Source organism: Nipponia nippon, unplaced genomic scaffold (genome assembly GCF_047370975.1).
Source record: "Nipponia nippon isolate SJK-2023a ecotype South Korea unplaced genomic scaffold, ASM4737097v1 scaffold_9, whole genome shotgun sequence".
Taxonomy (NCBI): domain Eukaryota; kingdom Metazoa; phylum Chordata; class Aves; order Pelecaniformes; family Threskiornithidae; genus Nipponia; species Nipponia nippon.
Genome location: NW_028262413.1, coordinates 8730343 through 8744460, shown reverse-complemented (window position 1 = coordinate 8744460; position 14118 = coordinate 8730343). Strand labels below are relative to the sequence as shown.

General features: G+C 44.6%; 1 long non-coding RNA gene across 1 annotated transcript; it reads right to left on the bottom strand.

Moving 5' to 3' along the window:
- Nucleotides 1-3949: 3949 nt before the first annotated feature.
- LOC148050088 (uncharacterized) lies at nt 3950-13187 on the bottom strand. Its single transcript, XR_015701476.1, has 3 exons — nt 13103-13187; nt 12955-13023; nt 3950-6194 (listed from the first exon to the last, which is right to left on the bottom strand). It is a non-coding gene; the product is annotated as an uncharacterized LOC148050088 (long non-coding RNA).
- Between the last annotated feature and the right edge of the window lie 931 nt (nt 13188-14118).

Here is a 14118-nt window from a genome sequence, read left to right as displayed (position 1 = left end):
CCTTGGCAGTATCAGTCGCACACATGTTCCAGTTTATTTATTAAAGCAATTGCTCTCCTCATTCTGTTTATTATCTTTCTCCTGGGCAATTCTGGCGCATCAGAGCCAACCCCTTCCAGTCAGTCAGCCCTTCTTGGATCGTTGTTTTTGCTTCAGCTCGGACAACACCCTGCAACTCTTCCTTCCTGAGAAATTGGGCCCGTCCCACTGTTGTGAAAAGCAGATGGAAATTTATCAGCTACAAAAATTTATCCTGGCATAAATATAGTGAAAAAAAAGACTCAAGGATCCCTTTAATTTGATACTAAGCAGGTACACAATGGGGCCAGGGAGGCCATCTGGAGGGGGAATTTCAATGATATGGCCACATGCAGCACCCAAAAGGCTGTCAGGCACCATGGGAGCACAGCATGGCAGAGGGGGCCTGTTAATTCAGAGTCTGGGGACAAAACATAACCTTTTGGCCATAAAAACCTGGTTTGTCCCATTTTATTACAAACAGCTACAGAACTGTGAAATTAGTGCAGAGCAAAGGGCCTTCCCCAAGACCACATCAATGCATAGGAGAGTGGCATGGCTCCATGCGCTGGAAAGGTGTGACATTGGTCCTTCCTTCTCCAGGAGACAACGTTGTCACCAGCCTCCTTGAACACCTACTAAGGTGAGGGCTCCTGCCATACTCTTGCAGAAGCACAGGCTTCTATTCTGCAGTTTATTTCTGGCAAGGATAGGGCAGCAATGCTCTCAGCCACAGCTTCAGCATAGTAAAATCTGAGAGGCCCCCTGACACCAAGTGCCCAGGGGCTCTCATGCAAGGAAGCAGAATCCCCTGCCCCGTACTCATCCCCAGGATGGGTACTTAACCTCCAGCTGCCACCCCGTTGCCTGGTGCCCCACAGCCCCTCTGCATGCTCAGCAGCTGTGCTGCAGACCTCTACCCGCTTCCCTGGCTGTTGCATGTGCTTCTGGAGCTGCCTCCTTCAGAAAAATGAAAATTAAATATTATCCTAATATCTAGCCAGAAGCAGACAGCTGGACCTGGATGGGCAGCAGTTTTTCCAGCCTCTCCTCTTTTTGTCAGTCTCCCTTTTGCTGCCTTAACCCTCCTGCAAACTACAGGGAATGCTGGTTTAATGTGGATTTTAGATCATTTTTTGCCACTCGGACACCATAAGCTGCCCCTCACGCTTACAGTAGCGTTCCCTGTTCTTAAGAAATTTGGCAGTTTTTAGAAGTTTTGCTGAAATACTAATTGCAGTAAATTTTTGTGGAAACAGATGGGGGAACCAGACAGCCAGAAATTTAATAACTCCTTTGAGTACTTAGCAGCAGAAACACTAGTCCCCAAATTCATTAAGGAAAAAAGTGATTAATGAAGATATAGATTTTGCATAATGATAGAAAGACTTAAACTGTACAACTTCCTGATGATCCTCATTTATTCTGCAGTATTGGCTGCCTGGACAATTGAAAATGAACAGTCTGGGAAAGACAGAAAACATGCATTTTAACTACTGGGTAAAGTAAGTAAAATAACGATCCAGTGGCAATGTAGTGACCTTTTCCATGTGAACACGTCTTCCAGAGACTCTCTGCAGTTAGTCTTACAGCACATCTGTGTTAATCTAATATTTCCATTTAGCACATAAGAGAAATGGAGGAAAATCTTAATTATGCCTGCATTTGTGGTTATAGTCCAAATCCCTGACACTGGAATCACTCACATCTGTTCTCAGCTCATTTTGTGGGCTGATGCAATGACTTAGTTAACTCGGGAAGCAGAGTTAAGAAAAAGCTTGCAACAGGATGGCCCTAAGCTGCCCAGACAGTTGTGCATTACCAAATGGTCCCAGAGGAGCATCTCTGACATTCCCGCAGAGAGGCTGGAACTGGGACACCGGGTTCCTTCAGCCGCCAAATTGCTTGAGTCATTCTCCTGGTGATTTAGTGCCGCCTTCTGTTTAAAAGAGAGGATTTACAGACTTGGTCTCTTCCAAAGGCTGCAGCCAGTGTTAATGAAACACGGGATGGGTTGTCCCCTCCGAGGAGGAGGAGTGGGCACAACATTAGTGCTGGACCCACTGTCCCTCCTCTTCCAACCAGTATGGACCAGCAGGAGACGAAGGCCATCCTGGTAGAGGCCCAGCATGACCCCTAGGGCTATTTTGCTGGACCTTTGTAAGGAAAGACTCAAAATTGGATTTCCTTGAATTTTGTGTTTTTGGAGAGCTGGACATTGACCCCTCCTTGCTCCATAATGATAGATGGATCCTCCATCCCGATGCCATGGCCCAGCAGTGCCCTGCAGCGATGGTGGCCCTGGGCCCGGTGTGTGGCTCCAGCTCAAGGATGACCCTCACCTCCACTGCTCAGCCTCCTGGCAGAAATAAATTGCAATTGTTTCTGTACAGACAAGGGGCAATATTTTAGAAAATTAGTTTATTGCCAGCTGTTTGCTCAGCTCAGAGTTTTTATCAGCTAAATTCCTTCTCCAGCTCCCAGGGAGCATGGCTGATGGGAAGCGCTTGCAATGACATATAGAGCAGCCACCGCAGCTGAAACGATCCACCTATTGGGAGATGCCACTGAAGAAAGGAGCTTAAGGGTTTATTTGAACAGCTGAACTTCAGTGTGTAAACTACAGCTATTTTTTAAATTTAAACTGTAAAAATAATACAGTTTGCTTTAAAAAAAACATGCTGCGTGTTTGGCACTGTGTAGTTGATATAATTCATTTTTAGTATCATTTAATTCAAAGAAAACTGTTTCTCAATCTATCTTGGCTACTCGGAGAAGGATAAAGAAACTGAAGTACATGGATGACAGCATAGGGACAGGGAGCAGAGGACTGAAGGGAGTACAGACTCTCATCAGAACTAGCTGCTGGGGCACATATTGCCTGCCCCAAAACTCCTGCACATCCCTTGTTGCCACCGCTGCCTATGTCCTGTAAGACCACATGAAGTCCTGCTTCTTTTTCCCCTTCTGCAGGGACAGGGACAGCAGTAGCATGGATGGAGGCGACTGCTCCATGGAGAGTCCCATCCCTAAATCCAAAACAAAGACAGGGGATGTGTGCTGCCCCGTCCCTAAGGAGGAAGTCAGCAGCAAGGGAGGAAGGCAGCCTAACCTCAGTCTTCCTTTTCCATTTTCTACTGAGTCACCGATTGCAAGTCAAACCCACAGCAACGCCCCTGGAGGGAAGTGAAACAGCAGCTCCAGAAGAGCAGGGAATGGGGCTTTGTCCGCACCCAGGTCCTTTGGGCAGGTTGTCCATGCGCCACCGGGGTCTGCTCACAAAACCCAAACTATGCAGCATTATTTGTATGGGTGAGTGGCTTTGACAGCTTGGTAGCCCCACTACCTCTTTCCAGAAGACTCACCGTGTCTTCAGCAAGCTGAGGTCTCTGAGGGGACACATGCAGTTCTACTGCTGAGGACCTCTGGGCTGGCGTTGCCCAGCTGAGCTATCAGTGCCCTGCAGACCCAGCTCTCCTCGCTTCTGTGCTGTGGCTCATCGCTTTAGCTGTCAAAATGCTGCTGTTGCTGACAAAGAGACAAAAGTAGCTGTGTTACTCAGGGACTGGGTATTTTGCAGGGCTGCGATTGTGTGAGATTTTTGGCCAGCAGCACCAGCGTCTGAGTGTTCTGTCAGAAGAAACTAAGACAAATGGGGTTTAAAAAGCACAAGACCAGGAGAAGCTCCAGAGGTCCATGCAAAGAAAGGGGTTGGAAAGCTCTGCATAAATGTGTTGAGAGACTCAGTGCCCTGTACTGCTCTTGGGTGCCCACCTGAAGTCTTACATTAGAGCAGCATCAGTCCAGCACAGGTTATACATCAACCTGGACAAGTGCAAACCCCATCTGCATGCAATGCCCGATTTTTTTAAATTATAATCAAGCACAAGAGGTGACTAAAACAATTGTGGGCCTAAATGTTGGGCTAAGGTGTTAATAGTCAAATGAGACTGGGATTACAGTGATACAAAAGTGGGATAAAACTGGATCCTGGGAGTCTCAATAGTGCCTAAACATTTTCAGGTTCATAAATCCTGTCAACTGCAGAGACTTTACTTTCTTGGGCATTCTAGACCATCTCTAGAGGCATCTATGTGCTTCTGTAGACACACAAAGCCCTGGACCATTGCTGTAATAGCTACTGAGTCCAGCAGCCAAGCCCAAGCCTGAGAGTCAGGAGGTGATTTGCCATCGCAAAAAGATGTTGTTTTATCCCAATAGCACATGACATCCTTGGGCAGCCATGCTGCTGCTCCTCTGCAGGAGGCTCCCACTGCCTCCTCCCTCCTTGCACCTCTAAATCTTTGCTGAGATACTTCAGTCTCATCTCGGTCCTGGCTGCGAGAAGCCTTCTGCGCTTTCTTTGACATTGTGGAGCACAACCCTTTGGTGAGAGGCAGCCGAGAGGTCCTTCCCAGGAGCAGCGGAAGGAGGCTGATGACAAGAAATTCTTGTTCACCCTCCTGTGACTTTCCAGGGCCCTCTTCCTTTTCCTTCTGTTTTGCAGCAAGAGAGACTTGCCAGCTCGTCTCCTCTCAATAAGATTATCGGAGCTGGCTTCCGATATGAAGTTTCCCAACAGTGAAAGTTTCTGATCATTTCTTTTATCATGCCATCGTGAGACGCGTTGCCATTCCCAGCCGATAACCTATCATTCATATTCCGTTGCGGAAAAGCCATTATCTAAGGGAAACACAAAAGCATGGGAACAGAGGCTGTTTGTACATGGGGAAGGAGAAGTATATGACATGCGAATTTGCCAGATGTTACCACTCTGAATCTTATTAAAATATGCCCCGTACTGACCATGGCTGCTTTATCTGTACATGGAAGGAGTTGGAAGATAAGAGGCATTTTTACTGACAGTGCTATAATGGCCTGACCAGGCAGCAATTCCCTGACACAGCATTGCAATTTCTTGAAAATGTACAGGCTGTTGACCTGTGTTTTGTGTAGTCCTGACCACTGCTTCATTTGACAGTATCTCTCCTTCATGTCTGTTCAGACTGAGACTGTTTTCCAGAAAATTACACCAGCTCCCAATATGTACATTTGGTTTATAAAGGGACCTGACTTTTGTCCAGCTCAGATGATGCCCCAAGGCATGTTTTAATGCTCTTCTGACAGTGTCTTGTTTGTCTAGTTGGAAATATTCCAGGTGATTAAAAAAATTACACACCACTGCTTAAAAATCTATTCTATATATATTTCACATATTTTGGCTTTAGAGGAGGCTGTTTCAATTGTCCATCCCCCCTTTCCTCAGTCCCTCTCATCTCACACCTAAAAGGGCTTTGGGGATGGAGACATGTAGAAGGGCTTGAGCTCAGCCTGCCCACGCTTTGGTCTGGCTTGGTCCATGCTAGGTCAGATTCAGAAGACCAAGAGCCACGTCAGCTCCTCTGTGGCCACTCCTAAGGCTCTACCTTTTTGTGCACAGCACCCGGTCAACAGGTAGAGAGAATTAATGTCTGTCCATCCTCCTCCATTTGCCATCCCAGGGCTAGAGATGCTCTCCAAAAATGGTTCATGTCTACCACCAGCCCAGGCTCCGGCTCAGATCTACACATCTTTTTTAATGCAGCTGCAAGTTCAGCTCCCTCTTCTAGACAAGCCAACTCCTCAGCAGAGCATCCACCCTTCTGGTGCAGGCACAGCCCATGCAGCTGCCTGCAGGCAAGATGTGCTGACTCCTGCTTGGAGATGCCAACAGAGTTCTGCATTCAGCTCCCCACTCAAGCACCTCCAGGGCAGATATTGCAGCTGCCAGACCTCCAGCATCCAAATCTTTTCTTTTTGCAGGGGAAAATCTGAGTCTCCCATGCCAAGACTTGAGCCCAAGCTCTTCTGAAGTTTGCAAAGCCAAAGAGTGCCCTTAAGTGGTGCCTGATTATTCCTTTTTGCCTTTTATTCTTTACAGGAAACAATATGAGGAGGCTGTGCCAGAAATAAAGATATTGTAATTATTATTTTTATTATTACGGAGTATGCACAGGAGCTTGTTATTTTTAAGTCAGGTCAACTCTGTGCCCTGCAGTGCCTCAATTTGGAAGTTCACACTTGAAAGGAGAGAGAATTGCATCCATACTCATTGTCCGTCCTTGTCAGCAGGCACGGGGCTGCACTGATGAGCTCTAATCACACACGAGTCCAAAACAGGGAGAGGCGGCATTTCTCTGTGCACAAAATAATCAACTCTGAGTTAAATGCAGTGCTTTGAAGTGATTTGTATCCATTCTCACCCCCACCTTCTCAGTCTAATTAACTCCTCTAATAGAATTAATCAGCACACTAAATACGAGATTCACTAACAACTAAAAAAACCACATACCACTATCTATTCCAAAATACAATTACACTGACAAACTCAATTACATGCCTCAGTCACTTCTGAAATTACTCGCTGATATTGGACTGCACACAGTTTAAGTTTCATTGTTGAAAGAAATCATAAGCACTTTCTAAATCATACGATGTTTACAGAAATACACAGAAGCACAGCTTTTATTACCCATGTGGCAAAATTAATTTGGCACATTGAAAGCAAATGAATAGAGCTGGAGGACTCTATTCAGGCAGTATTCTTCCCACTGATACAATTTACACTGGGGGAACGTCTAACACATTAACCTTATTAGACTCTGATGTAGGTAAAGAGCATTTCAAAGGAAGGGAGGAGGGATCTGAATCAAAATCCTTTCTGCATTTGAATGAGAAACACCAACTTCAGCATTTCTAACTGTTCATTTAGTACAAAAACCCCTTTCACTAAGTAGATTTTTTGCTCTGAAATCAGGAAAACTTTTGCAGCAGGGGCAGTCCACAATATGCAATTATGATCTTGGCTTTAGTCTTCTAAGTCTGTGGTGAACTCTTCAGCTGAAAATAAATTCCAATCAGACTTGATAATGTGAGTTTAGCTTAATTTGCAAGTCAGAAGAGGAAGAAAAATGCTGCTTGCTTTTTTAATAACCAAGTTTATCAAAGTTCATCTTGATCTGAAGATACAGAGAGGCACTTCCTGAACTTTTTCTTTGTCTGGTTGTACACAACACCTGCTTCTCAGTTTAATTTCTTTTTAAACTACGATACCAGTCAAACAGTAATATTTGTAACCCAGAGGATGGAGGCACTCTTGCTTGCAGTTGGCCACAAGTAGATAAAAATTCAAGCTCCAGGCTGGCAAAGTGCATGTTGAACTCAAAACACCAGTACCCTACTGCAAGCAACAACCTCCCATACTTCACAAGAGCTTACATCTTTGCAGAATCGGTACAAACTTTTATAGCTGTTGAGCCTAAAAGTTACAGTGGCACTTGCCTAGTAGTGATTTCTCACCTCAGTAGGGTAAGTTGCTGAAGGAGCTAAGGACTGTTGGTCTAAATTCCCTTTAAAAAGAGCTTAGCATTTTGGGGAGTGCTCCAGGGAGACAAGGAGCATCCTGCTGGGTCTCACTTTCTGCTGAACCTGAGGGAGACCTGAGACCTGTCAAAGGGGAGAGGGACCAGTAGCCCCAGTTTTAACCAGAACATTAGGGCAGATGCATTCAGAGACCAAATACCTGCTCCACGGGCTCTTTCCTTCTGCCATCGGGTTGATAGTGGGAAGTTGTCTCTGCACCTGCATGTTTCAATGGACTGATCCCACATGCTGTGCTCTGCTGATGCCCACCCCCCTGGGCTCCCCCATCCATCCACCCTGGCTTCCCTGCTCTAAAACAGAGGAGAAGCCCAAACATAGTCAAGGAAGGTTGTTAAATGCAAAATTATGATTGACCTGTGTTAGTGAGAAAGACTTTCTCCTTCTGTTTCTTAAAAACTATTGATGCTCGTCTCCTGCTGGGACAGTAACATTCTAGGGGCAGGATAACAAAGGGAAGGTATCTCCAGAGGGACCAATTCAACACTCGTCTGGGGAATGTTCGTCACTTCTGGCTTTTTGACATGCCCATTTATTTCACAGCATCCCAGTCACCCATATCCATGCTCTACTCCCCTTCCTGCTAGAGTTCCCTTCATGTGCAACCTGACAATTCACGCCCATCTACTATCTGTTACTCCCTTCCTCTCCTTCAGGTATTTAAAGGTAGCAAGGTATTAAACCAGATTTGATTCTTATCCATGTGTTTGCAACCCCATAGCTGCTCCTATTAGAAGTGCCATAGCATGACCACACAGTTTCACGGCTGAAGATGCGTGTTGGGATAAAGACAAATCAATGGTATGAAACTGAGGCTTCAAGCAAAGGGCTTCTTTTGCTGGAACTCAAGAATAAGACTCACTTTGTGAACTAATAGATTTTATACTTTCATTAGAGGAATATCATACATCAAACTGAAACCTGTCAGGAAGGTTGGAGGTGGGTAGCTATTCCACATCCAGGCACCTTCTTTATTAATTCTGCACATTTCTGCAGTCACCAGTGATGCATTAGATGACACTTGCAAAGGATTACAGACCTGATACAATATTAGATAAAAATTACAAGTGAGAAGCTATTTTACTGCTATTTGTTTTCATCAGCTAAGCATCGCTCTCCTAAATGCCATTCTAGTTTGGTCGATATTGGCTTTTCAGGCTGCTGAGAAGTTTTGTAATTCTTTTTTGTTCGTAGCTTATGTATAGAAATCAATACTAGTTTGCAATTTGTTGAACCCAAAACGGTCACGTTAGAAGTAACATATGCCCGATTTCTCCTTGCATTCTATTCTCAGTCCCTCAGCAGAGTGAGAATTGGATTCATTTCTTGGTCAATCTATGATATCTAATAATTAAAACCAGTCATTTCCACATCCCACATGCATTTTTTATTAACCTCGCACTGAAATATAACTGAGCAAAGGAAGCAGGAACATGGCTGAGAGTCTTCCTTAACATCACTGGTGTCAAAGGGAATCCTTTCTTTGATTCAGGGAAAGCTGGAAGAAGCTCCCTCTTCAGCCAGTACATCTAAAATAGCCTGAATATTGGTCAGTGGGGAATAAAGCCAACTAAGTCTCTCCTGCTTCAGTGCTGCTATTGAATTCTTCTGTTCTTGAAAGTTTAATGGCATATGTCGATTTTTTTACAATTATACCTGCAGTAACTGTAAAATAAGCCTTAAAAATTCTGACTTTTCAGGGGAAGAGAAGCAGGTGAAAGGGAATGTCTTACAGACTGTTGGGGCTTGGCTATGGAAGATACAAATTAAAGTTTCTAGCCCACCTCCTTCAAAGAATAGGCTTGAACTGAAAGCATATCGGAGCCCTAACAACAAAGAATGCAAGTCAGTACTTCATGATTTATGCAAAGTAGAAGATACCAATGTAATCACATATGATAAAATTACCATGGCTTCATGGGTCACAGTTTGTCCATTCCAAATATGAAATAGGACAGCTTCACATAATAGCCTACAAGCTAGGACATTACCATGGTCTCAGGTGACACTTGCACATATATCTGCCCTAAACTATAGGAAAAAAAAAAAGACTAACATACTTTCGACATCCCATTGACTCCAGTCAGTGAGATACCTAGGGACTAGGTTTCTCTCTTGATCAGAATTTGTGCTCACACCATAAGAAATAGAGATTTCACTGGTTTTCAGGTAGATCAGTAATGGTTAACTGCAAAATTATCAGACTCGAGATCTCCTTTTCTGGAAGTCACCTGGGAATTGGTTACCAACTTCCGAACCTAACTGCTAAGAGTTCAGCTTTGAATAACATTTCCACATCACAACTGATTCACCTCAAACTTTGTGTGGCAAGGAGCAAACCCCACTGAAACAGCCACGATTTACTGTCACTGCAATGTCAAACATCCATTGAAATGTTTCTAGACTGAGACTACCATCTAGTGTCTTGATGACAGACTGCAGCTTCTTTGGGGGAAAAAACCGTACAATGCACTTGTTTGTTCACTTCTATAATTACATTATCATAAATAATTCATCTCCTGAGACACACGTACAAACAGGAGAGAGACTGAAGGCCACACAATGCCATCTTACTTTCCCACTTGAATTAGAATAGTCAAGTAGGCTTATGATCTTGGAAAAAAGCACTGAGCTGCTTTAATAATAGCTCTCACAGGATGCCCAAGTGGTATGTTTTGTTTCCATGTTTTTCTTCCAAAGGTCGAGTAAAACAGATAACACATTAATGCTCTTATTAGCACACCTGGAGATATTTAGAGCTGGCACAGATCAAAAGTATAAGCTCAGTGCTTCACAGGGCATCTCTTGCTGCCTTGGGAGCATCTTCAGCTCTCCTTGGAGAAGCTTGTGGCAGCTCTGCTGGACCAGCCACACTTCAGGGCACTTCACACTTCCAGGTGTGGGAGCAATGAGCATGTTTAGAACCTCTCCAGGTTGCCAGAAGAGTTAGTTTTCCTGCAAGATGAGTCTCCCAAACCAAGAGCCTTCTTGGAGCCCCAGCCCTGCTGCTCAGCTGCCCTGGCTGCTTCAGCAAGGAGCAGGTGACTTCAGAGATATTAACCTAATTAAGTGACAGTCTTTGCCTGTGGTGCCTATCCTGCAAAATCAAGTCCAAAAAGACATCAGGTGATCCTCAAGCCCTACAAGGTACTGCCTGAAGGGGAAGAGGACACTGTTCTGGCCAGGTTGCTGCAGGGGAGACTGGAAAACACAGTGGAAGCCACTAAAACACTGGATGCTTTAAAAAAATGAAATGCCTTTTCCAGCTCTTGACTTTTATTGAATTACCATTCACTTTCTATTATACTTTCCAAAATAATTTCAAAACAAAACACACAGTAAGAAGTTCCCCTTTGACCTATGAAATCTCTTGTGCTGTTCCAAGCAAAGTTGCCTTAAAATCCTCCCATTCCCCCCCTCACAGTTTCAATGTGCTGTAACAGCATTTTCAGCTAGAAAAATATTGCATTAGGGACTGTTGAGGCAGCTCTGCTTTACTGCAGATGCCGAATGAGCTGTGACAGACCACACCATGCCAGGCTCATTATATACGTCTGCGACTGAAAACGCTGTGGTTCAGAAAAAGCCTTTAACCCACTGACAGCAAAGAAGAGCCATTACATTGCTTTTGGTGCTGAAGCCATAATGGTATCTTATTTCTTCAAATGATTGACACAGCTTCACAATGTTGTAAGGGGTCTGGACATCCTTAGGCTGCTGTATCAATTCTGTTGAACCATTTTTAGAGCACTTGCCTTTCGTTTTCAGCATACTTAAAATATGTTCTCCAATGGACTGGGAGCAAATCTGAAGTTTCTCTTACAGCTCAGACATCCAAGCTGTAATCCTCAGCACACCTATTCATACTTTTCAGACTGATAAAGCCATTTGAAAATTAAAACTACTCAGTAATATGGGCCAAGGTTAATTTTGTTACCCCAGGACAAGAGCTGAACTGTTCCTGCCGTGAAGAGGTCAGGGTGGAGCAAATGGACATGTCACTAGAGAGCAGAGCCCTCCGCTCCTTTGCAGTGGGAGAGAGGAAAGATCATTCCTGGTAGAAACCCTCTGCCTGCTCCCTATGCTAGAGCCAGGACTGGCATACATGCAAGAAATTGGGGCATGGGAGTCTTGGGCTTGTTTCCTGGCCCTGAAGAGGGAAGGAGTGCCCCTGCCTCAGTTTACCCCACCTGGAGAATGGGAAGAGGTGGTTCTGTAAAGGACACAGAGTAGGGAGTGCTATAAAGAGGTTGTCACAGATTTCTATTAAAAAGAAATAATGTGTAAAAAGACCTGGCTGGTTTCTGTGATCACTATTATGTTTGGTTTAATGCAACTCCAGGATTACCACCTGCCTCAAATTTTGTCACAGCAAAGACAACAGGAGAGGCCATACAACAAGTAGCCTGGTGTTTCTGCAGGGAACAGCCTGTCCCCAGACTTGCCCTGTTGTTTTCTTAATGAGATGCATGCCCAAATCTCACCACAGGCCTAAGGAAGCCAATTGCTAGCCAAGAACACAGTGTCAGAGAGCAGCAAAACTCTCCGGTCAGCCAGTGTTGAAGAGACTTTTCCAAGCAAAGAGGGGCAGAAGCAATGGCCCCTTTCACTTCTGGTCTGGCCAGAAATGTGACAACAGGAAGAAATGACTCAGGACTGACATGTAAGCAAGTCCTTCCCTCTAACATTAAACTGACACCGTTGACATCTAAATCTGATGGCTCTTTTCTCTCTCAATGCTAGTTGTATGGCAGCACCAAGAAACCCCTTTTGGAGGAAAGTAGTTTTATTGATTTAAGAGAAAACCTTATTTGACAGATTTGTCACCAACATTTTCCCTTGCCACAGATATCCAGCAATCAGAGGAACCCAAGAGACCATTCACAGACATTTCCACCAGCCTGGGGTTGATATCAGCAGACTTTTTCCTGTCCTTTCTCTCTCCTTCCTTCTGCCTGTTAGTGCCCTTGCTACACAGACCCAAATGAGACCCCACTCCTGCAGCTTCCAGGGCCCCCAAAAGCCACACAGCTGCTTGGGTTAGGCATACCAGGAGATTACTTCAGAGCTTAAAACCAACGGGAGATCTCAGGCTGATAATTTAAGAAAATTGATATAACAGAGAGAGAGCGCACACCAATCCACCTGCAACAGCAGAGCCCCTCTGTGAAACAAAGGCAACAAGCATGCATATGCTACACACTAAGTAGACACTACTTCCCTACACAGAAATACACGCTAGCATTTTTTTCCAGAGCCTTGAATACCCTGTAGAAAATCTGAGATGACCAATCATCATATTTTAGGGTAACTCCAAAGTCACTAGGACCAGACCAGTACTTGTGTTCATTTTTGTGTTTAGGCATCCATGAAAATTGGGAAACAAAGTTGTCTTACATGAGCAACCAAGCACAACCCAGAACTTAAATTACAGACCTGGTTGTTAGCAACCTATTAGAACATGGGCAGTCTTTCAACAAAAAAAAAATACTCAGAAAAGGCTTAAGATCAACTTACTGTGCAAGAACAAAAAATCAATGCTATGAGCAGAGCAGCACCCAGCTCCTTCATCCTGAAGGCTAATCACTGCAAAAAACAAGAACTTTACCATATCTTGATCTTTGAGAGCAAAAATAAACTGGAAGTTCACCTATCTATTTCTAACCTGTTGCATTACTGTGCTCTAAGAGCAACATACTACAGCACTAGCTCCTCAGCTCAGAAAGCTTTTATCCTAGACCAGAAATTGCTGTAGCTCAGGCTAGTAAACCTTCCCTGGGTAACTGGGCTCAGCTTTATCTGTGACGGATCGGTGATCCCTCCCTTCCTCAGCTGATCCCAATCATCCAGGAAACAAAGTCAATCACTGACTTGGCTGGGAGAGACAAACCCTTAAAAAGGCAGGTAGGAGAGGCTTGTAGAGGAAGGGTTGTGTCTTCTGACCTTTCAGAAGGGGAACAGGGCAGGAGAGAAGAAAGAGAGTCAGCTTGTTACTAGGAAATGGATGCTGAGTTAGAAGAACAATATGATTTAGGTAGAAGGGAAAGCTGTGGAGGACCCTATGATAAAATAGGATGAAGAGACAGAGTAGGAATGTGGGAGGTTTTTTTTTGCTTTATGCTCAAATTTCTCATGTATCTTACTTAAAAAATGCTATAGAATATTGCCAGACTAGACTGACCTTAAGTGAAGATGGGCTGGCTGTAGGGATTACTATCACATCTAATCTCTACTAAGATAGCACCCAATCTAGGCAAGAAGAGTACTGAAATCCATCTGTTTGGACTTCAGCAGAGCACTTGATGTGTGGCCAGTTGGACAACCATTGGCAGAGCTGATAATATAGAGATGAGAGGAGGAGCTGTAATATAGTTTGCAAGTTCTCCAAAAAAAAAAAAAAGGTATTGGTGGTGTGGAGAGTTCAGAGACACAGGTCCCTTAGCAGAGCCCTGGCTATTTCAGCCTGAGAGAATCCCAGAGGATGAAGGCTGGAGCAGAGCTAGGGCAGGGCAGGCAGCCCTGGGCTGGGGTCAGGACAGCACAGGGTCCCTGGCCTCAGTGCTCATGTGCTGAGTCAGCAGATAAACCCAAAGTGCTGGGAAGGGCAAGCTGGATGATATTGCCATTTCTGCTCCACGTACAGTTGTTCACCATGCTGCAAATATGGTTCAGAACAAGCCA